Below are 19,172 nucleotides of genomic sequence, written 5' to 3' on the forward strand. Positions count from 1 at the left end.
GAACAGAAACTCACTTTTTAGTGTGTATCTTTTTCTCCTGTTCAGATTTTTTAAAAAACCATCAGCACTATACTTTTATTTTTTTAAAATAGCATTAAAAAAAAAGGTAAAAACTTATGCCCTTAGCTACATGATGGTGTGTAAAATAAAAACAAAAAATGCCAATACATATAAAGGAGTTCTATTTACCTGCTTTAATTTGATAATGGTGATATAAAATCCTTAAAAAATGCATATTAATGATCTTAAGTTATACTTTATGATACTACAACAGATAAAAAATGATTTAGACAACTTACTGCTTTGTCTACATGGCAAAAACATGTTTGTTACACCCTTGTGTTTTCCACATCCATGCATAGTCAGGAAATTCACACCAAGATAGGCCTGACCATCTGGTCTGTTTCCTCCTGTCCTTTCATACTCTCCTCATTATTTCCCATGTAGATCAGTACTTGGCTAGCTTTTTCTGTAAAGAACCAGAAATTAAACACTCTAGGCTTCATGGGCCAAGAGGAAAAATTGAGGATTTATCTATGTGTTTATACTACAAAAGAGAAAACAAATTTTTCTACTTTTTTATTGAATAAATTAAAAATATAGTAATTGAGAAAAAATGTACTGTAGGCCTACTAATGAGAAAAATAGAATTTTTTTCAGGGAGATGAATTTTGCTTAATTGGAGTTCGAGGTTAGTGTTCCCTATCAAGTTGATTGAAAATATTTATAAAAACCTTATTTATCTCTTGAGCCAAATAAAAAGAGGTAGTAAGTCAGTTTGGGCCCAAGGGCTGTAGTTTTCCACTTCTAATTTTAAGACCAGTGTCTTCACCTACCAATCTACCTTCCTGTTGCTAGTATTTTGACAAGTGGATCCAATCTGCCTCAGAGATATACTAACCTCTAGTGTGACCACCCACTCTTCTGCTGAAATATTGCAATAATTTCCCACCACTCAGACTAGAGAACAAAGCTTGAGCCCTTTGGCCCATCATGCTAGGTCCTCCGAGCACACTCTTTGCCTAATCTCACCCTCATCTTCTTCCTTTCCAGCCACCAGTCCTGCTCTCATCCCAGACATACCAACACATTTTGCTAACTCTGAACTACTTTCCGGCACATCACATGCTGTTTTACCACCTCATACTTGCTGCTTCACTGCCTGGAGTCTTCCCTTCCTTCCCTTGATGGGCTCCCAGTCACAGAGTTCTCACCACTCACCCCTCTAGGAAGACTGGCTGCTCCTCTCTCTACCCTACCACAGCAATATAACAATTTCACTACTTCTGTAGTTTGCCTGAACTTCCATTCTTGAATGGATAAATTTATTGTTTTTATTAGTGGTAGATTTCTATTGCCTTTCCTATCTCTGATTTATAATTGCTAGCCTCTAGAATATGCCTAGAACACAATAGTTACTCAATAATTTTTGGTAAACTGAGATATTATCAATTACAAAGCAATCATGGCGGTGAATACAATTGACAATACAACCTCCATCCACCCACTTGTTCAGTTGCTAAGTTGTGTTCCAACTCTTTGCAATCCCATGAACTAAAGCACAACAGGCTTCCCTGTCCTTCACTGTCTCCCAGCTTGCTCAGATTCATGTCCATTGAATATGTGATGCCATCCAACCATCCCATCCTCTGTCACCCCCTTCTCCTCCTGCCCACAATCTTTCCCAGCCTCAGGGTCTATTCCAATGAGTCATTTCTTTACATCAGGTAGTCAAGGTACTAGAGCTTCAGCATCAGTCCTTCCAATGAATATTCAGGACTGATTTCCCTTAGGATGGGCTGGTTGGATCTCCTTGCAGTCCAAGGGACTCTCAAGAGTCTTCTCCAGCACCACAGTGTGAAAGCATCAATTCTTCAGCACTCAACATTTTTTATGGTCCAACTGTCACATCCATACATGACTACTGAAAAAACCATAGCTTTGACTATACGGGCCTTTGATGTCACTGTTTTCTAATAGTGACATAGCTATCTAGGTTTGTCATAGCTTTTTCTTCCAAAGAGCAAGCGTCTTTTAATTTCATGGCTGCTGTCACTGTCCACAGTAATGTTGGAGCCCAAGGGGGAAAAAAAAAAAATCTGTCACTACTTCCACAGAAAAATACCCCAAGCTCCCTCTAGGAGAGCACATGTCATGGCAGTGTGGCCATCCAGAGCATATAGGGATCACCCCAATGTATCCAAGTAGCTCTCAATCCTCTAAACACTAAGCCAGTGAGTCATTAAATCAACCAGATCTTTGCATGACACTCCTTGAATCTGTGCTCACTGATAGCATCATCCAAAGTCCCTGATTTTGTTCTCTGAATCTGTGATTTTGATTTTGTTTTGATTTGTTATTTTAGATTCCACATATAAGTGAGATTATCCATCCAGTGTTTGTCTTTCTCTGTCTGACTTATTTCACTTAGTGTAATTCCCCCAAGGTACACCCATGCTGTTGTAAATGGCATGATTTCATTCTTTCTATGGCTTTTCATATATATGTGAATATATGAGATATATACATATGTAGGTATATAGGACAGATTATCCATCCATCCATTGATGGACACTTTGATTCTTTATCTTGGTTATTGTAAATAATACTGCAATGAATATAGGTGTGCATATATGTTTTTAAATTAGTGGTTTAGATTTCTTCAGATAAATATCCAGTAGTGGAATTGCTGGGTCATATGAGAATTCTACTTTTAATATTTTGAGGAATCTCCATACTGTTTTCCATAGTGGCTGCAACAATTTACATTCCCACCAACAGTGCACATGTGTCCCCTTTTCCAACATCCTTGCTAATATTTGTTATTATCTTTTGATAATAGCCCTTCTAACAGGTATGAGATATTTCATTGTGGTTTTCATATGCATTTCTCTATTAATTAGTGATGGTGAACATACTTACATGTGTCTGTTGGTCACCCATATGTCTTCTTTAGAAAAATGTCTCTTCAGATCCTCAGCCCATTTTTTCATCAGATGTTCGCTTTGTTGTTCAGTTGTATGAGTTTGTATGAGTTGTACCAGTTTGTTGTTCAGTTGTATGAGTTCTTTATATATTTTGGATATATAACAGATATGTAACTTGCAAATGTTTTTCCCGCTCAGTAGATTGCCTTTCATTTGTTTCATCTTGTTCATAGTTCTGTCTGCTGTATAGAAGCTTTTTAGTGTGATGTAGTCTCACTTGTTTATTTTTGTTTTTGTTACCTTTGCTTTTGCAGCCAGATTCAAAACTTCATCACTGGGACTGATGTCAAGTGGCTTACCACCTATGTTTTCTTCTAGGAGTTTTATAGTGCTAGGTCTTACAGTCAACACTTTAATGCATTAGGGATTAATTGTTGTGTATGGTGTAAAACTGTGGTCTAGTTTCAATCTTTTGTGAATAAGTCTTTTTAAAGTAGTAAAGAATTCTGCTTCTGCTAAGTCACTTCAGTCCTGTCTGACTCTATGTGACCCCATAGACGGCAGCCCACCAGGCTCCCCCGTCCCTGGGATTCTCCAGGGAAGAACACTGGAGTGGGTTGCCATTTCCTTCTCCAATGCATGAAAGTGAAAAGTGAAAGTGAAGCTACTCAGTCGTGTTTGACTCTTAGAGACCCCATGGACTGCAGACTTCCAGGCTCCTCCATCCATGGGATTCTCCAGGCAAGAGTACTGGAGTGGGGTGCCATTGCCTTCTCCACACTCAAAAAAAGAACCACTACTCATTTGCACAAGTTAAATTTTCTATCATTGCTATTGTTCTGCTGTTGCTGCTGCTAAGTCACTTCAGTTATGTCCGACTCTGTGTGACCCCATAGATGGCAGCCCACCAGGCTCCCCCGGCCCTGGGATTCTCCAGGCAAGAACACTGGAGTGGGTTGCCGATTCCTTCTCCAATGCATGAAAGTGAAAACTGAAAGTGAAGTCGCTCAGTCATGTCCGACTCTTAGCGACCCCATGGACTGCAGCCTACCAGGCTCCTCTGCCCATGGAATTTTCCAGGCAAGAGTACTGGAGTGGGGTGCCATTGCTATTGTTCTAGGGGTTCCAGGAAGAGCTTTTCATCAAAATATTTTAATCTGTGTTTTCATATAGATAGTGACTGCTGTGTATAATTTGGGGGACTATGGTATTCCAAACTATTTCCCATCATTATGAGTTTCTATGATCCATCCCACAATAAAATAGCATGCAATAAAAATTTCTGAGTGATTATATTTTCTGATCATTACTGTTAAGGAGTTCCATGGCCTTTACCAAAGCTGGACCTTGTGCCTTGGATGTTCTTCCTAATGCTCATAATTTCAAATCTTACTCACAGTTTCGAATCTTATGGTTTCAAAATCCCCATCTTACCTGGCTTGCATGTCATGTAATCTATACCAGTCCTCACTCTAATATGTCCATTTAGTTTTCATGTTTTATGTTATTTCACTGTCAGCTTCTCAGAGGTCCATTTCTATTCTTGAAAGGGAAAGAAAACCTGTTGTATTTCTGTTCTAGACAGATGTGGCCTGAGGGAGAAGTATAATACAAGGTACCCTAAAGGTTGTGAATGTATGCCTTCTAAGAATGTGCTAATATGAGAGAGGATATAGATGCATGAGAAATGCATAGGCAATTGTGGGCATGCGTAGAAAACACACACGTCCGCGTGCACACACAATCTCTGTTTTAAATTAATTTAGTCTGGGCCTCATTATACGAGAAACATTTTTTGTTCATCATTTTGCCTTTTGTTTATTCTTCAGCCTACCAAGAGTGCAGATTGTATCCAAAAAAACAAACAAATATGATAAGAAAATATCACACATAGGTGATACCAAAGTGAAAGTGAAGGTGAAGTCACTCAGTTGTGTCTGACTCTTTGCAACTCCATGGACTGCTGTCAGGCTCCTCCATCCATGGGATGTACTGGAGTGGGCTGCCATTTCCTTCTCCAGGGGATCTTCCAAACCCAGGGATCGAACCCTGGTCTCCGGCATTGCAGACAGATGCTTTACCATCTGAGTCCCATAAATGGGTATTCAGTAGCTTACCCACTCCCATAAAAACATTGTTTTGTCTATTGATTAATGGCACTGTTTTAAAAAACTGACTATTGTAAGCTCATTGTCACTCATGGCTCAGCTAATTAAAGCAGAATGGCACTAAAAAGAAAACTGAAAAAACAAGTACTGAGTAAAAGCCTTTGAACCATGGATGTAACCCCATGGTTTGCATGTTCAGTTCTTTAGTTTGGTGCTCAAAATGCCTCTCAAGTGGACACGGACACAGCAAATGGAGTTTTTTACTTAGTTACATAATGGAACCGTAGAAACCCAACTCAGTTCCCTTTAAAAAATAATCTGTGCAGCATTATACTCATGGACTGCGTCCTGTTCAGCCAGAAAGACAGACTCAATCTGGACACGTTTCTTCTCAGGATTTTGAGTTCCAATACAAGGCTTCCAAATAGTGTTATTAATGATGAGTCAGTTCAAAATAGAAGTGGTACAAACCACGTATTAAGAGAAGCCACTTAAATTGAACAGCAGGAAAGAACTGAAACCAGAGAGCAGACTGGAGGCAAAGTATAGTTGACCCAGTTTGAAGGTAGCCTGCAGTAAAAGTCTCTTCTGATCTACCAAATCAATTCCTTCAACCTATTCCTCAGTCTTTTTTTTTTTTTTCCTGAGATGAAATCTATGCAGAATTTCTATTTATTGTTAATATTATCAATTTTTTCATTGAAGTTTGTACAAATACACTGCTTTTCCCTTCCTCTTCTAATTTTCTTTACAAAAACCAAGTTCACCCTAAGAAGCATTTTAATAGTCTTTTTCAGTTACAGTTTTTAACTTTGAGATGTCTTTTCTATTAATATCTCCCTTATATCATCCCTTTCTTGCACTTAATGGCTGAAACAACATTCCAAAATTCTTCCTTTACCAATATTATGTAATACTTGCTATTTTTTTCCTATGTCTTTCATCTATCCTAAGTGGTCTCTGACTTTTTTCTTTCTGAGTATTTGTTGGAAATGTCTTTGTCCTATTGTCAGAAATGTTAATTTTTTTCCTGATAATTTTCCATATCTACATATATGCTGGCATTTGTGAAATAGTACAAAAATCTCAAGTCCTAAGCAACACAATAATCAAAAGAAAAAAACCCAGACACAGGTTTCTGTGCATAAACAGTAGTAACAGCCACTCACTCCCTCACAGAAAGCTATCATAACATTACTTAGGATCACTTTTACATTCTAATTGTTATACTTTGGGTTAATTAATAAAATATTGACAAAGTGTTTAAACTTCTGTTAAAATGACCTGTGGACCCAAAGCAGTTAAGTGCTACTGATCAGAAACAAAATTTCAAATTTCTCCAAGTTTATCTCTGAGAAATATCTGTTAATATAAACATACTTCTCTGTAACTCTTTTTACCTGAATATATACTAAACATTGGGCTTCCCTGGTGGCTCAGTGGTAAAGAATCCAGCTGCCAGTACAGAAGCCACAGGAGATGCAAGTTCAGTCCTTGAATCGGGAAGATCCCCTAGAGGAGGGAATGGATACCCACTCCAGTATTCTTACCTGGAGAATCCCATGGACAGAGGAGCCTGATGGGCTACAATCCATGGGCTCACAAAGAGTCAGACATGACTGAACACACACTCATTGAGTCTATTTTAAATTATTTTTATTAAAATATAGTTGATTTACAATGTGTTAGTTTCAAGTTACTAGCACCGTGACTCAATTATGTATATATTTCCCTGTGCTGTACAGTAGGTCCTTGTTGTGTACTCAGGAGTTTTTAATATGTGAACAGCACTGTTCTTAATTGCTTATACAGTTGAGAGAGAGAATTCTTCAAGAGTTTCTCATGCCCTTATATGTCTTGCTAGGGATGTTAATAATGCAAGGTCTTAATAGCCCATTTGTTTGTTGTTTAGTCACTAAGTCACATCGGACTCTTTTGTGACCCCATGGACTGTAGCCCACCAGCCTGCACTGTCCATGGGATTTCCCAGGCAAGATACTGGAGTGGGTTGGCATTTCCTTCTCCAGGGGATCTTCTTGACCCAGGGACTGAACCTCTGTCTCCTGCATTGGCAGGGAGATTCTTTACCACTGAACCACCTAGGAAACCCTAATTAGCCATTATGCAAGCCATTTCTCAGGGTTGTATTTACAACAAGGAATGCCAAGAAGGGAGTGGCAACCCATTTCAGTACTCTTGCATTGAGAACCCCATGAACAGTATGAAAAGGCAAAAAGGTAGGACACTGAAAGATGAACTCCCCAGGTCAGTACATGCCCAATATGCTACTCGAGATCAGTGGAGAAATAACTCCAGAATGAAAGGACAGAACCAAAGCAAAAACAGCATGCAGTTCTGGATGTGACTGGTGATAGAAGCAAGGTCCAGTGCTGTAAAGAGCAATATTGCATAGGGACCTGGAAATATATGTCCATGAATCAAGGCAAATTGGAAGTGGTCAAACAGGAGATGGCAAGAGTGAATGTCGACATTCTAGGAATCAGCAAACTAAGATGGACTGGAATGGGTGAATATAACTCAGATGACCATTATATCTACTACTGTGGGCAGGAATCCCTCAGAAGAAATTGAGTAGCCATCATGGTCAACAAAAGAGTCTGAAATGCAGTATTTGGATGCAATCTCAAAAATGACAGAATGATCTCTGTTCGTTTCCAAGGCAAAGCATTCAATATCATGGTAATCCAAGTCTATGCCCTGACCATTAATGCTGAAGAAGCTGAAGTTGAATGTTTCTATGAAGACCTACAAGACCTTTTAGAACTAACACCCCAAAAGATGTTTTTTTCATTATAGGGGACTGGAATGCAAAAGTAGGAAGTCAAGAAACACCTGGAATAACAGGAAAATTTGACCTTCAAGTAAAGAATGAAGCAGGGCAAAGGCTAATAGGCTTTTGCCAAGAGAATGCACTGGTCATAGCAAACACCCTTTTCCAGCAACACAAGAGAAGACTCTACACATGGATATCACCAGATGGTCAATACCGAAATAGATTGATTATATTCTTTGCAACCAAAGATGGAGAAGCTCTATACAGTGAGCAAAAACAAGACTGGGAGCTGACTGTGGCTCAGATCATGAACTCCTTATTGCCAAATTCAGACTGAAATTGAAGAAAGTAGGGAAAACCACTAGACCATTCAGGTATGACCTAAATCAAATCCCTTATGACTATACAGTGGAAATGAGAAATAGATTTAAGGGACTAGATCTGATAGACAGAGTGCCTGATGAAGGATGGACAGGGTTTCATGACATTGTACAGGAGACAGGGATCAAGACCATCCCCAAGAAAAAGAAATGCAAAAAAGTAAAATGGGTGTCTGAAGAAGCCTTACAAATAGCTGTGAAAAGAAGAGAAGCGAAAAGCAAAGGAGAAAAGGAAAGATATACCCATTTGAATGCAGAGTTCCAAAGAATAGCAAGGAGAGATAAGAAAGCCTTCCTCAGCGATCAATGCAAAGAAATGGAGGAAACCAATAGAATGGGAAAGGCTAGAGATCTCTTCAAGAAAATTATAGATACCAAGGGAACATTTCATGCAAAGATGGGCTTGATAAAGGACACAAATGGTATGGGCCTATCAGAAGCAGAAGATATTAAGAAAAGGTGGCAAGAATACACAGAAGAACTGTACAAAAAAGATCTTCATGACCCAGATAATCACGATGGTGTGATCGCTTACTGAGAGCCAGACATTCTGGAATGTGAAGTCAAGTGGACCTTAGGAAGCATCACTACGAACAAAACTAGTGGAGGTGATGGAATTCCAGTTGAGCTATTTCAAATCCTAAAAGATGATGCTGTGAAAGTGCTGCACTAAAGTGTCAGCAAATTTGGAAAACTCAGCAGAGGACACAGGACTAAAAAGGTCAGTTTTCATTCCAATTCCAAAAAAAGGAAATGCCAAAGAATGCTCAAACTACTACACAATTACACTCATCTCACAGGCTAGTAAAGTAATGCTCAAAATTCTCCAAGCAAGGCTTCAGCAATATGTGAGCCATGAACTTGCAGATGTTCAAGCTGGTTTTAGAAAAGGCAGAGGAACCAGACATCAAATTGCCAACATCTGCTGGATCATCGAAAAAGCAAGAGAGTTCCAGAAAAACATATACTTCTGCTTTACTGACTATGCCAAAGCCTTTGACTGTGTGGACACAATCAACTGTGGAAAATTCTTCAAGAAATGGGAATACCAGACCACCTGACCTGCCTCTTGAGAAACCTATATGCAGGTCAGGAAGCAACAGTTAGAACTGGACATGGAACAACAGACAGGTTCCAAACAGGAAAAGGAGTACGTCAAGGCTGTATATTGTCACCCTGCTTATTTAACTTATATGCAGAGTACATCATGAGAAATGCTGGGCTGGAAGAAACACAAGCTGGATTCAAGATTGCAGGAGAAATATCAACAACCTCAGATATGCTGATGACACCACCCTTATGGCAGAAAGTGAAGAAGAACTAAAGAGCCTCTTGATGAAAGTGAAAGAAGAGAGTGAAAATGTTGGCTTAAAGCTCAACATTCAGAAAACTAAGATCACGACATCTGGTCCCATCACTTCATGGCAAATAAATGGGGAAACAGTGGAAACAGTGGCTGACTTTATTTTGGGAGGCTCCAAAATCACTGCGATGGTGATTGCAGCCATGAAATTAAAAGATGCTTACTCCTTGGAAGGAAAGTTATGACCAACCTAGATAGCACATTAAAAAGCAGAGACATTACTTTGCCAACAAAGGTTCATCTAGTCAAGGCTATGTTTTTTCCAGTAGTCATATATGTATGTAAGAGTTGGACTATAAAAAAAAGCTGAGCACAGAAGAATTGATGTTTTTGAACTGTGGTGTTGGAGAAGACTCTTAAGAGTCCCTTGGACTGCAAGGAGATCCAACCAGTCCATCCTGAAGATCAGTCCTGGGTATTCATTGGAAGGACGGTGTTGAAGCTGAAACTCCAATAGTTTGGCCACCTGATGAGAAGGGGTGACTCGTTTGAAAAGACCATGATGCTGGAAAAGATTGAGGGCAGGAGGAGAAGGGGACAACAGAGGATGAGATGGTTGGATGGCATCACCAACTCAATGGCCATGAGTTTGGGTAAATTGCAGGAGTTGGTGATGGACAAGGAGGCCTGGTGTGCTGCGGTTCATGGGGTCACAAAGAGTCAGACACGACTGAGCAACTGAACTGAACTGAATGCCGAAAAATGAGATAATGTTTCCCATTAGGAGCAAGAGCAGGCCAACTTACTGGATGTTATAAAAGAGGTGGATTCCCCAAGCTTAGTGTTCCCGGGCTACAACACAAACCTACTGTGTGCATAATGTCTTCCTGGATCCTTTACATACAAACCTGATACTCTTGCTGCTTGCTGACCATCAATAGTGCATTCCTTTTTCTCCAGCACTGAAGTTGTATATATTTTGCTAATATCCATGAAAAAATAACAGTGTAAGTTATTAGCTTTTAAGCAGAGTAAATTAAATTCCAGCCCCATATGTGTGTGTGTGTGTGTGTGTGTGTGTGTGTGTGTGTGTAATTTAATCTCAAAATATTTTATGAGGTGAACACTACTCTAGCCCCATTTTTATAGACAGGGAAACTAAAACATATATAAGAAATTCAATCACTTACCCTAAATCACATGGCTGGTAAGGGTTGGAACAAGGATTTACACCCAGGCCATTTGTCTCCAGAGTTCATGTCTTTACCTCTATGTTTTTTATACCACTCTAAGGAGACATATTCCTTCCTGCGATTCATGGGGTCACAAAGAGTCGGATACGACTGAGTGACTGAACTGAACTGAAGGAGACATATTAATTCATTTATCATTTATGTTTTAAAAGACCTTTAATTACTTTTCTTAGGAGTAAAAGCTACTAAAGCTTAACTAAAAATTTGTATCTTAAAGTAGTATTCTCAATGTAATGAAACAGAATGACACACTTGTACAGTAAAAAAAAAAAAAAAAAAGGTTTTTTTCCCATGCCAGAATGTTACCAGAATTTGTGTATCTTTTACCAAACAGTAATAAAGAGAATAACGCAAAGTGATATTCTTCCTCTCTCCAGACCTTCATGGCATCTCAGACATTCTCCCAGGCCAAACTCAAGTGCCATTTCTCAACAAATCTTGCCTGAATAGCTGCATATGATCTCTCCATCCCATTTCCATTTTCTGTCTGGCTGGAACTTAGCACCTTAGCCTGTGCATTCTCCTTATTCCGTGTTGGTCACTTCCCTTTCTAGACAGTTAGTTCCTTAAAGGCAATTTCTACTTATGATTCACCTTTGAGTGTGATGCTTTGCATCTGTTGAGAAATGATACAAAGTACTAGTTAAGAAATGATTAAAAAATAAAATAAAATCCAACAAGGAATTTTAAATATTTTTTAACAAAGAATGTTTGAAGCAAAGTAAGATATTCAGATTTCCTAAATCTCTGCTGTGATTGCCTGACAACAAAAGTAATGTTTTCTCACTGTAAATTATAGAAAAACATACTGAATTTATATTCACTGATGTATTATTCATATATATACAAACACACACACAGACATACATATATATTTGCTTTCAGTTGAATGTTCTGATATTTTGAGGGTAAGAGGTGTGTATTTTCATCATGTTTTCCCACATGATAGCCATCACAAGGAAGATAATCACATCACATCTCTTCTGCCTTTAAAGCCCACACTGAAACCGACTGGTGTCATTTCAGGGGTACTCCAAAGAGCCCTGGTACCACAGTCCTATATGTCTCAGTGCCGAGAAAAATTCACTGAAAGCAAAGTGATAGATAAGAAGTGATTTATTAAAATAGGATGCTTGTGAGGCTTACAAGTGAATGGGTGAGAAACGGCACACCCTGAGGTCTTAGTGGTCTACAGTTTTATAATCAAAGGAAAAGGAGAAGACCTTCTTTTTCTTGAGTAGATGTCATGTTTTTGTCTTCAGCTCCTCCTCCAGGTTGAGCAGGAGAGTTTTCTTGTCCCTACATGGTCAAGCTAGATCCACAAATTGTTGTTTCTGATGTGTGCAGACAGCATGTCCTAGGGACCATTAACTTGCTGAGCTCACTTGGCAGGATGTGGGTCTTGTGCCACCATGGTTTTAGGGTATGTCCCATGCTTTTGTTCCCTGCTTTTGTTGCTAAACAAATCTGCTTGGGTTTGCAGTTAAGCAAACCTGTATTCTCAAGTACTTATTAACTTACAGGGGTTTCCTATGTTTTTCTACTTACAATCCCCTAGTGGGATTAACTATTGAATTACCTATTGTGTCCCTTCCTTCTGTCCCTATCAACACCTGGCCTCCTCTCCAGTCTCCCCCACTCTCCAATCTATTCCACTACTAGATGGATCTTTTTAATATTCTAATTTCTCTACACTGTGATTCTACTCAAAACCTTCAGTGACTCTCTGTTGACCATAATATAAAGCAGAACTCCTTGAGAGCATAGCCCTTCAGTCCAGATTTAACATGAGTGACACCTATTGCCTGCTTCTTTTCTACAGGAAACATTACTTCTGTCAAATTGACCTACTCATTATCTCACACATGTCCCTTGCATTTCTCTGCTTTTCTCATCCATGGGATAGAATACATCTAAATCTTTCACATTCTTCAAGGGCAAAATCAAAGCCATGCTTTTCTTAACACTCTGGTCAAGAATTTTGCCCCTATTCTCACATTTTTCCCTGTGGTGTCATGCTAGATTTACTTTATTCCATGTTATTCTTCTTACCTGAGGTGGGATTGTGATGTGTATTGAAATTTTTGCACTCCACTAAATGTCATCTTTCAAAGATTTCCCTCAGGAACTATTCCAATAATCCTCACATTATTTGAAATATTTCAAGGGCTCTTTCCTGGTAATAGCAGCACCAGCTTTGCTAGAGACCTAACCATTTTATTTTTACAAGCTCCCTTGGTTTCTGTAAAATAAAAAATATGGCCCAACCTGGTCATCCATCCTTTTTCTCAAAATCAATTTCCAATGATTTTTTTGTTCCTTTTTTAAAAAGTACTTTCTTTCAGAGGGAAGAAATTGACCACAATTGAGGACATCCTGAAAAATACACCATGGGTTGTAAAAGCATATACTCCTTGCCATGATTTAAAAAGAAAATCTTTTCCTTAGATTAACTGATAGAAATAAACAAAGGTCAGGTCTATGAGCATTTACATTAGTAACCAGAAGTTCCAGTCACCCTGTAGAGTCCTTTAGGGTTCATTTACATCACTTTTGGCAGTGACTTAGGCCATGGTTTTCCCATTAAAACTTTTTTCCAACTGGCATGACATGAAAAATTGAAATATTTTGTCATATTTAAGACTGTGCAATAATAAAAGAGCATACTCCATTGCCTGAAATTGCAGACAAATGTGCTTGCAAATTCTTTCTCTGTGGCCAGAAAAGCAATGGAGACTTTTACCATGGAGAGATTGACTATGAATTTCCTCAGTATTTCTGCCACTTCTAAAGGCATCAGCTGGGTTAAATACATTAATGTTTTACATCTGTGTATATGTTGATGTAAGACCACTGTCAAGTACATCTTCAGACAGAAAACTAGTGATGGTACATCTGCATTAAATAAAACCTAACTACATTGCCTTTCTCAGAAAGTCTGTGGGAAGATAATATGCCTCTACCACCATTTCCATTTGGTTTCATTTGTGGAAATGAGTGTTTTCCAGCTTTTAGATGATTTCTAACACTACAGAAGCCAAAAGTACAAGTTTAGAAGATTTTCATCAAGAACTCACTGAATTTTCCATGAAATTTTACTGAATAAGATCTAACAAAAATTCTTTTTTTTTTTTTTTTTGGTTACTTCTGATTTTCTAAAGAAAATATCTTAATTTTATCCATCATTGCTTTTTTTTAATCTATTTAAGTAACCATAGAAATAGCTTTAATGAAATCTTTTATGACTCCTGCATCCTATATTCCCAATATTATTGATATAAAGAAATTATAACAAGAGTTTAGGAAGCTGTTTAAAAATCATTAAATAAATGCAAAATTTTGTATGTTTTATTTTGATATGTTTTTCTTCATAGCATGCTGTCACTCTCCACCCTTTTACCATATGTTATTTCTTCACTACACTTACTAACCTGATTTTATATTCTTTTGTTCTATCCGCTGATAGTCATGTATTATCTAGTTATCTACTAACCTGATTTTACACTCTTTTATTCTGTCTGCTGATAGTTACCTGTTATCTAGTTATCTGTGTCTCATTAGGATATAAGGAAGCCCCATGAGTGCAGGAAGTTTCTCTTCCTCATTATGATATTTCTAGCACGAACAGCAGTATATGTAGGTCCTCACTAAATATTTACTAAATGTAGAGATGATTTAATTAATAACTCCTAACTGACATAAATTTGTGCATCATATCAGGAACTGGGCTGTAGTCTTGTAATAGGGGCTCATAACTGGGTATCCCTAAATTTATACAGCAACATTTGTATATATGCATTTCATGATTTGTCATACATTCTCTCAATAGATCATAAACCCCAAAGGGACAGAGGATTGTTGTTATAGAGGGGAAAATGAGAAATTATCACTTATGCCAGGAAACATCTGGAATTGAGACAATGGAGAGAACCAATCATGGAGCTATTGGGCATAGGAAAGAGCCCTTTTGCATTCTGTTTGAATATTCCCCAGTGACATTTTTCTGGAGATTCAGGACCAGAATAGAAAAAACCATCATGATGGAGACACATAGATGTGAATTATAAAATGCTAGAAGATAGTTTTATTTATTCAAATGAGTTCCCTGTATTTATCTGTCTCTGACATACTCACTGAAATCCTGACAACAACTGATATGTTGTCATCTGAAGCCCCAAATCCTCAACTTTTAGAATCTTGAAGGTTAGTTTACATTAACTATTTATCTATTTCATACCACACTATAATTTATTTAATATTTTCTGGGACTTTTGACCTTATGTCTTTAAAGGTTGAAATTTGTTTGGGCCAGTATGCTACTGGAGGAGTTTGGCAAATGTTAACAAGAAAAATAAATCATAAGGTGTTAGTTTGAAAATGAATCTGTAATCCTATGCAAGCAATAAAAACTGGAAAAAAAAATCTTATTCAGTACCCAGAAGAGAAAGTACTAATTCAAGCAGTGCAAGTAGTGAAATTTAGCTATTCTTTTTAAGCAAATTAAAGCATCACCTTAGTTAAATTCAAACCAAAAATTACACATTCTCAACAAAATTACCCATTCTCTCAAATATTACACATTCTCAAAAAGAATCCAAACTTACATATTAGGCCATAAAGCAAGATGTTAATCCAGGACAACCACAGTATGGCTTTTAGCACTCACTATAAATTACCTTGGTTCACACTGAACCCTGGCTCAGGGAAGACTACGGTTTCTTAGATTTATTCAAGCATTATCTCATTTCCTTTGCCAATAGTTTACTGAATTTACTTTTTTTTTTTTTAAGTGGGTTTGCTTCTTTTTAGTTGTTTTTTCTCTTTCCCTTGTAATGTCATTTCATTGGATATTTGGGCTAGTAACAGAAGACCCTTAAGTCAGCTTTAAAGAACAAAAGCATCTTTCATTTCACCTTTTACTTACCTAATAAGTAAGGCAATCTTTCGTGCTTGGTTGATTAAGCACTTGGATAGTGTTGTCAAGGACCCAGGTATTTTCTATCTTTCCATAGGAAGATCATCACTGTTGGTTTAGCAAGATACCCAGGACAATTACAAATGCTGTATGCAAGCATGACAATTTCAAGAAGAGATAAGAATACGCTGAAGAGAAACTTCCCAGATTACCAATAGCAGGTTTATCCTTGTATTTTTGATGCCCTGATTAAGTCATATTTCTGATCTAACTACACACTCCATCTTCTCCTGGTTATGATAGTTATTTTTATTGTTGTCAGTTTTTGTTTTCTCGTATAGTTTTAATATCTTAATTAGTATTAATAAAATGATAGCACTTAGCCTTCAGACTGCAGACCTTTAAATCTTTCTAATGTTTGTGAGGAAATGCCAGCAAGGTTTAAAAAATATATATCCTCTCTCAGCACAGCTATAGAAAAGCAGCTATTATTTTGCATTATAATGTCCATATTAAATTTAATTCTAATAAGGAAACTTTTTACAAGAGCTAAACTTCAACAATGGTTTTATATTATTGAAAAAAACCTTTAACCTCTAAAGTACTTGTAATGCTGAGTGGCTTATTTCATGTTGTCCAGATAACGGTATCAAATTGACATCACTGTATTCTAAAATGTATAAACGTCCTGAGTTTATTAGGCCACAAGAGAATTAATTGACATTTTCGGGCTTTCCAGGCAGTGCTAGTGGTGAACCCACCTGCCAATGCAGAAGACGTAAGAGGCATGGGTTAGACCCCTGGGTGGGGAAGTTTCCCTTGGAGAAGGGTGAAAGGTTGTTGTTGAACCATGAAAGACACCAGGATTCTTGTCCTCTGGAGGAGAATTCAATCCAGGGACAGAGATGAGGCTTGATCGCTCACAGCTTTTGTGTAATAGAGTTTTATTACAGTATAAAAGTGATAGAGAAAGCTTCTGACATAGACATCAGAAGTGGGCAGAAAGAGTACCCCCTTGCTAGTGTTAGCAATGGAGTTATATACCTTTTAATTAGTTATTACAGTGAATCAAAAGAATGTCTCAAGTTTGTGAAAATTTTACCAGACCTACTCCCATAATGTACATTCTAAGATATCAGGATTAGTCAGAAGGTTTTCAGGAAGGAGAAACTGTCTTCCAGCAGGATACATTGTTGTTGTACAATTCCTAGTACAGAGTTTAAACTGAGTTGTGTAATTGACTAAGACTAAGGAATAGGAAAAGGAGTACGTCAAGGCTGTATATTGTCACCCTGTTTATTTAACTTCTATGCAGAGAACATCATGAGAAACGCTGGGCTGGAAGAAGCACAAGCTGGAATCAAGATTGCCGGGAGAAATATCAATAACCCCAGATGTGCAGATGACACCACCCTTATGGCAGAAAGTGAAGAGAAACTGAAAAGCGTCTTGATGAAAGTGAAAGTGGAGAGTGAAAAAGTTGGCTTAAAGCTCAACATTCAGAAAACGAAGATCATGGCATCTGGTCCCATCACTTCATGGGAAATAGATGGGGAAACAGTGGAAACAGTGTCAGACTTTATTTTTCTGGGCTCCAGAATCACTGCAGATGGTGACTGCAGCCATGAAATTAAAAGACGTTTACTCCTTGGAAGGAAAGTTATGACCAACCTAGATACCATGTTCAAAAGCAGAGACATTACTTTGCCAACAAAGGTTCGTCTAGTCAAGGCTATGGTTTTCCCTGTGGTCATGTATGGATGTGAGAGTTGGACTGTGAAGAAGGCTGAGTGCTGAAGAATTGATGCTTTTGAAGTGTGGTGTTGGAGAAGACTCTTGAGAGTCCCTTGGACTGCAAGGAGATCCAACCAGTCCATTCTAAAGGAGATCAGCCCTGGGATTTCTTTGGAAGGAATGATGCTAAAGCTGAAACTTCAGTACTTTGGCCACCTCATGCAAAGAGTCGACTCATTGGAAAAGACCCTGATGCTGGGAGGGATTGGGGGCAAGAGGAGAAGGGGACGCCAGAGGATGAGATGGCTGGATGGCATCACTGACTCGATGGACGTGAGTCTCAGTGAACTCCGGGAGTTGGTGATGGACAGGGAGGCCTGGCATGCTGCGATTCATGGCATCACAAAGAGTCGGACACGACTGAGCAACTGATCTGATCTGATCTGAAGGAATGTAGAGGGGAAAAAAAGTTTGTCCTTTTCTCTTCCTTGAGAATTCCAGACCCTTCCCTCCTTGGAGACCCCCAGACTTCTTATCAACCTACCTAGGAATTGAGTCTCTCAAGGGTATGGCAACCCACTCCAGTATTCTTGCCTGGAGAATCCCATGGACAGAGGAGCCTAGTGGACTACAGCCCATAGGTCTTCAGTCAGATGTGACTGAAGAGACTTAGCACACAAAAACAAATAAAAGATGAGCTTTTGTATATCTGATTTAAGAGAGAAAAACTATTTCCAAACAAACAAAAACTGAGAGAGTTTGTCAACAACAAAGCCTGTGTTGTAAATATTAAAAGGAATTCTTCAGGCAAAAGAAAAATCATCCTAGAAGGAATAAGGAAATGCAGAAGGAATGGAGACCAATGGAAAGATAAATTAAAATGGGGCTAAATATAAACAAATATTGACCATATAAAAATTAGTAATGATACACATGGGGGTTAAGAAATATATATAATTTAAAATGCATGCAACAATAACAAATGTGAGAGTGAGTCAAAGGATTGTATGGTTGTAGTATTATTTGGGAAGTAGGCAAAACATTCATTTATATCAGATAGAGTTGTCCCATTGAAATATTATGTCATGCAAGCCACTAATGTAATTTTAAATTTTCTAGGTAGTCACATTAGAAAAAGTAAAATCAGTAACATCTGTTTTAATGTATTTTTATCTAAGTAATATATGAAATTTTCAATATATAATAATTTTTTTAAAACATTGAGATATATTACATACATTTTTGTACTAAATCTTCAATGTTCAGTATGTTATACTTACAGCAAATCTCAACTCAGACTAACCATATTATAAATGCTCAATAGCCACATGCAGTGACCACTATGTTACATGAAACAATATCAGGCCCTAATAAATCAAGGATATATCTTTAAATCTTTACAGTTATCACTAAAATTACTAAAAGTAGAAGAATACATAGTCCTCAAGTATGAGAATAGGAAAAAATGGAGTATTAAGTAGAATTACTAAAGTAATAAGTTCTAATAGTGCCCTGCCCAGATCTCCTTTATCTGGCCAGCGTACCTGCACTCCAACTGTTTTGAGTGTTTGCTGCTTATGGCACAAAGCTTCCCTCATCTGAAGAATTGCCCTTCACCAAAGGGGAACCAGTACCCCTGGAGGTTATTTTCCTGACCCCCAACAGGAAGTCAAAGGCAATGACTGACAGACAGAGGGCAAAAAGACCTGGAACCCTTGGCAAAAGGGTAGACCAAAGGAACATAAAACAAGTGAGACA

Source organism: Bos taurus, chromosome 1 (genome assembly GCF_002263795.3).
Source record: "Bos taurus isolate L1 Dominette 01449 registration number 42190680 breed Hereford chromosome 1, ARS-UCD2.0, whole genome shotgun sequence".
In the NCBI taxonomy this organism is placed as follows: Eukaryota; Metazoa; Chordata; class Mammalia; order Artiodactyla; family Bovidae; genus Bos; species Bos taurus.